The 5,528-nt window shown below is 36.7% G+C and overlaps 1 long non-coding RNA gene across 3 annotated transcripts in view; it reads right to left on the minus strand.

Moving 5' to 3' along the window:
* Window positions 1-1,387: 1,387 nt before the first annotated feature.
* The window catches only part of LOC147755594 (uncharacterized), a 5,028-nt gene continuing 887 nt past the window's right edge, over window positions 1,388-5,528 (minus strand). Inside the window, exons 2-3 of one of the 3 annotated variants that reach the window (XR_015328104.1) lie at window positions 3,997-4,430; window positions 1,388-3,326 (exon numbers count right to left, since the gene is read on the minus strand). This is a non-coding gene — a long non-coding RNA (uncharacterized LOC147755594). Of the gene's footprint in view, window positions 3,327-3,996; window positions 5,523-5,528 lie in introns of those variants that run through there. The other 2 variants (XR_015328103.1, XR_015328102.1) reach the window with 2 other exon arrangements.

A 5,528-nucleotide genomic window follows, 5' to 3' on the forward strand; every position in this document is an offset into this window, starting at 1 on the left:
TTGTACACGCTCTTTTCAATCTTCAAAGTTCAATCAAAAACTTGATTCATACGGAACATTAAGTTGTTTGCGATATTTATCCAGATATCAAAACGGCAGCTAAACACACGCCGGTGCTTATCAAGAGCATATTCAAAAGACTACGAATCAAAATGCCCCCAGACCAGTTGGTACCAGCTAACATTAATGCTCGCTCGCATTTGCATTTGCACGCGTATTGTTGATGTTTTTTTTTTTTTTTCGATACATTCACATTTAGAAATAGTAAGTAAGATGCACGAAATTGTCATTTTTTTTTCTAAGCTTGCTGACTAACAATGTTAAAATCAGTAGCTGTTTGAGTTCAGGTAGCTTATTCCGGGGCGTTTAGAGAACTTATCTGCTATCGGCAGTAGCGCAAGGTTAATAGAAAAGACACCAAATATTCCAATAGTAATCAGTTTGGATTATTTTAGAGCAAATTTTTTTTCCCTTTTCTTAAGGCACGTATACAGACGGGCATAAGTTAGCCGCCACCACCAACATATCTCCTGGCCGTTGCGGTAGCCAAAGACATATATTAGATGGACAACATAAACTGCCCCTCTGGAAACCATTAGTTATGTTCTTCAACATCGTGGCGATAAGATTCTGTAACTTATATTAGTATATCGATTAGTTATTTTTGCCAGATCGGGGCATGCTTACACTATCGTATAGCATCTAGATAGAAAATGCAGCGGTACTGATATGACGATGACTGATAACGTCCATGAGGAAACAGGGTGAAAATTATCTGGGTCTTATTTACAAGTCTTACCAAAGATGCTTACAAGGTTGAACTTCAAAAATGACCAAATCGAAAGTTACTTATCGCTTATGCTTTAACAGTTCATGCCTCCATCTATTCTATGGGGCACAGAACAGTTTGTTTAACTCTTGTAGCCATCAAATATTACCACTCGTTGTGACGCAATACCATCGGTTGTGCCAATAAAGTGCCATTTATACTTTGTAAAAATGCCTGCCACCTCCGTGACGTGGAAGTTTTTTTTTCGAGAAAAATCGAGTGAAAAAATACAGCTAAATAGGATATTCACTAAGCTTTCCTACGGCTTACGTTTTACTAATTGTGTCAAGGCAGTAAGGTGTATTATGTGTACTGCTACAGGTTGAATACATTGCAAGTAAAACTTTCCTTCCTGTATGTTTCTACACGGATAAAATTCAACGTTCCGGGGATTTCTCTTAGTTCGGTGATGCCGTACCATAAAATGAGCTCAGGAGATCTCAAAAGCCGCTTTCCCCTTAACGGTGCGATGTATTGAAAAACGTAAAGAAAAAAAATTAGCGCTCGCTGTCGATCGGAAAGCGGATATCTAAAATTTAACAGAAAACTTCGGAAGAATACTTTTTAAGCCACTCGTTTATTATCTTAAATGTAATGTTTAGGTCGCAGATTATAACTTGAAGCTCTACGTGTCTAGCTCGAAAGGCACGCAGAATTGCTGGCTTAAAGCTCGCAACACGCTGGGCACATGCGCAACTAGTATAAAATTAACACAGAAAAATTTTCTAAATTATGATTCTTAACTAAAGAAGTCAGTGACAAGACCTTCTGACAAGCATTAGTTATTTTCTTTTTGGGGTAACACGTGTTATTGAGTCACTGACCGATCAGATTATCATATACTCGTACCCCGTGGACTTCAAGACATGCTTCAAATTTACAGTGTTTGCGTTTTCATACCATGAATTAATAAAATGTCATTATAATATGGAAAATTATGCTAATGCGAACTGGGCAGTGCTCACAAAATGCTCAATCTAATCAACGAGCTTACGTAAATCATCAAAATGCATTACCGGGAACTAGGCCCGATCACCCAATCTCTTTCATCGCCGCTAAAAGGAATAAACTGTGTTAGAATCTTGACCCCCGTATTCAAAAAGGTACATCAATAGCGTAGTGATTTTTCAACTTTGACATGCTTTATCACATAAAAACGGTAAAACGAAACGTACCATCGGCGTTGTTGCACAGTTAGTTAACGTTTAAGGTAACGTAATTCGAATACGTGGAAGGCTTAGTATTCGAGCAACTTATAGGCAAAGGTGAAAGCTATTTTTTTTTTCTTACATACGTTGCTGATGAGGCTATCTTCACTTCTACAATGATGTACGGCATTCGTATTTAGGACCTTAAACGTCTTATCTAGAGCAGTTTTTTTAGATAATCATAGCTACCCATACCGTGGTGCATTTCCACAGAGTTCCATTTGAGTTCAATATATACTAGCTGCCTTCCCAGATTCCCCAATGCAAGTTCAGTACTCGAACGATGTCAAAATAAAGTGTGCATTACAGCTTTGGCACCGTCGCTGAAATCCTTATTCCTCCAGGTAGTGCAATGTATGCGGATACAAGTTACCCACTGAATTTTCTACCATAGATACGTTTTGTTATAGTTATATAACGTTATAGTTTTTTTTTGAATAGTCCTCAAATAGATCGTGATTAATTCTGGGTAAAGTTATTAAGATTCATATAATGTTTTACGCTGAAAACATCCTGTCTTTTCCGCTCAATCGTATCTACTACTATTAAAATCGCTATAGTTGCCTTTCAAACAAGTCGAGAAATAATTACGTCACGTATTGAAGATCGAGTGTCTTCGTTAGCCTTTGTCATTTAATCGATCTTCCTATGATGGTTAGGTTTGCTGTGTGTTCAGCTTTAACCTGTTATTAATGATTCTCCCAAGTAACCGGTCTAAACTAATATCTAAAGGTTAGGTCCTTTTAGTAAGAGTTGCCCCTCGTTTAGTCGTCATAGCCTGGATACCGCTCTAAATTGACGGAACTCAGCGAAAACAGTATGGTCGCGTGTTTTTTTTCACGAATCGTTTCCGGTGTGTGGCATGCGCGACAAGCAACATACTCCTTGACGTATCTCCGACTGACGAAATCCGTTCGTATGCAACAATGTGATATATGTAACAACGATTAGAATTCAATTATAATATTGGTTCACTTCAGAGATACGATTTTTGTCCTTCCGTGATTTTGTATGTCGATGTATCGCTTTTATGATAGAAAGATTACAAGCACAGAATCAACAATAATTGGTTTCATGTATCTTTCGTTGAAGTTGTCGCTTCGATGATATGTTAGCAAGTTTCTGATAGTCTCAAGTAATTGAGGTAGTTATCTTCGGAGGACATGCTCGATTTGTTTATACCGGAAGCGGCCTTTGGTAGTTTCGATCGATTGATCCGCCCGTACCCGATACTGCCATCAAGGAGGACTGAAGATGCTTCGGTATCCTCCTTAACGTGTACGAAATTTCTAAAAGGTTGGCGAAAAATACCTTTTTAGTTCCAATATAAAGCGTCTTCTACCGAAATACATAAAAAAAAAGTTGTTTGGATTCGTAAAACCCGTAGAGTGCTCTACTATCCATAGGCCACTCTAACGTGTCTATACTTGTATCACTTATAGAGCTGAGCTCAATATAAATACGGAGTAATTTTGTTTATTTGAAGAATCAAAATTCGTTCCTTATCTTGATAATTTCCTATAGTAATAACTTACTATTATTTTATTTATTTATTATTATTTCTATTTTTATTATATTTATTTTTATTTTACCTGTCACACAATAGTGTCACCATTTGATGCATTATTATAAAATTCAATTTGTTTTTCAAAGTAGTTCCTAATATATATATATATATATATATATATATCTACATTTATACATAATTATATATATAACTATATTTATACACAAAACTATTACTATATATATATATAGCATATCGAATTAAATAATTTTTGAAGATAATTATGGTCGTTCTTTTTTTAATATTATTGGAATTGAAATTGGGTCGTATAGGAAAAATCCGTCAAGTATAAAGCATAATATATCTACGTATGTTTTCCTGCATGCTTCAATTAGCTGAACTGAATAATTGACATTTTGGATCACGTATGAATTTGTCCTCTCATCACTCACCTGCGAGGATTTTCGTTTGTCTCTAGCGTCTATACCTGGGGTAGGACGCATGTTGTAGAAGTCCCTCAGATGTCTGACCTCAATTAGCGCCGACTCATGCTTCCTTTCCACTGACGCCTGCGGCAGCTTATCCGACACACCTTTGTCCCCTATACTTTCATCTTCTTTCTTCGAGGTCATAGAAATCAATTTTTTTTTCTTTTTTCCTCATATTGTTGAAATCGGAAAAATTATCGACATTGACGGCGTGCCTCGTGCCCGGAGCGGCTGTCATGGAGTTCGCACCCACTCCTGAAGGAACCGCCGTCGCCCTCGTTTCCATACTCCAAGCTTCCACACAGTCCGATAAAAGCAATAGCAGACGACGTTTTCCGTGTATAGTAGTTGCCATATTCTATATTCCTTGCTGTGGCTTGTACAACCTTTTCATTTGTCTTGCAGGTTCAATATTAAATATAGTCAACTTTACTCGCTAGACATCAAAGGTCGTTATCTAAATAACATTTATTTCCGACATACGTCTATACCGGAAGCAGGACATTTACGTTGGAATGTCAGCTATAAGGCGGGACCTTTTTATAAGTAACGATACTCATATAGAGATATTAGTATTATCTTTGAGGTTACCCGTGTCTAATAGGTTGTTGAGCCGGATAGAAGTTTATAGTTTAAATAAGTACGCCAGCGTATTTACATAAGTGCAGTACGTTCTTACACTTATTTTACTGATCTCAGTTTGTGATGCTTATTTGTGTAGTATTATTTTTCTCTAACAAAAATATTTTATTATACTATCTTGTTCGCTATTCGTTACACACGATTTTTTATCGAGATTTTGCCGATTCGTTATCTGAAAAGGAGTTGGTAGCGGTTTTACTGTTTTACCAATATCCTTAAGTTACAACTGATTGAAAATTTACCTAGTGCTAATGGTAAGTTGTTAAAAATGTCAACATCACGGTTTACAGATGCTCGGCGAGCGAAACCCTGTGTTTTGTGCTAGTAGATACCCTAGAATTTGAATGTATATTTAAGCGTACAGAGTATCAGATATAGATTTGAAAAAAAAAAAAAAAAATTGTCATCCATATTGAATACTGGGTTTGAAATTACTAAACACCAATGAATTCCAACGTTCTAATAAAACCGATGCTGATCTATACAAGTCGCTTATATTATACCGGAACTCCGGATGCTGTCACTTACCTTATTCTTTTTTTCTTCTTTTAAAAAGAACTAACTTCCAACCTCTTTTAAGGTAAAGCCAAGTTTCTTTTTTTCCTTATCTACGTAAAGTCGAGGTCATTAACGTAGTTAACGATTGATCTCAATTCCAATTGTTTATGTTGAGACCGTGACGCTTTGTCCCATTACTTCATCGCATCGACTTTATTGACTACTATTTTATATCATTACCACCTCTGTCCTTCGTCAGGTAGGAGACAAAATTGTACAAAGAACACTCCCATGTATGACAAGGGCATTGAGTCCCCGAGCTCTGACGGATTTCTCTCTATCTCACGCTCTATGTA

The sequence above is a fragment of the Varroa destructor genome, unplaced genomic scaffold (genome assembly GCF_002443255.2).
Source record: "Varroa destructor unplaced genomic scaffold, Vdes_3.0 BEIS01000005.1, whole genome shotgun sequence".
Taxonomy (NCBI): domain Eukaryota; kingdom Metazoa; phylum Arthropoda; class Arachnida; order Mesostigmata; family Varroidae; genus Varroa; species Varroa destructor.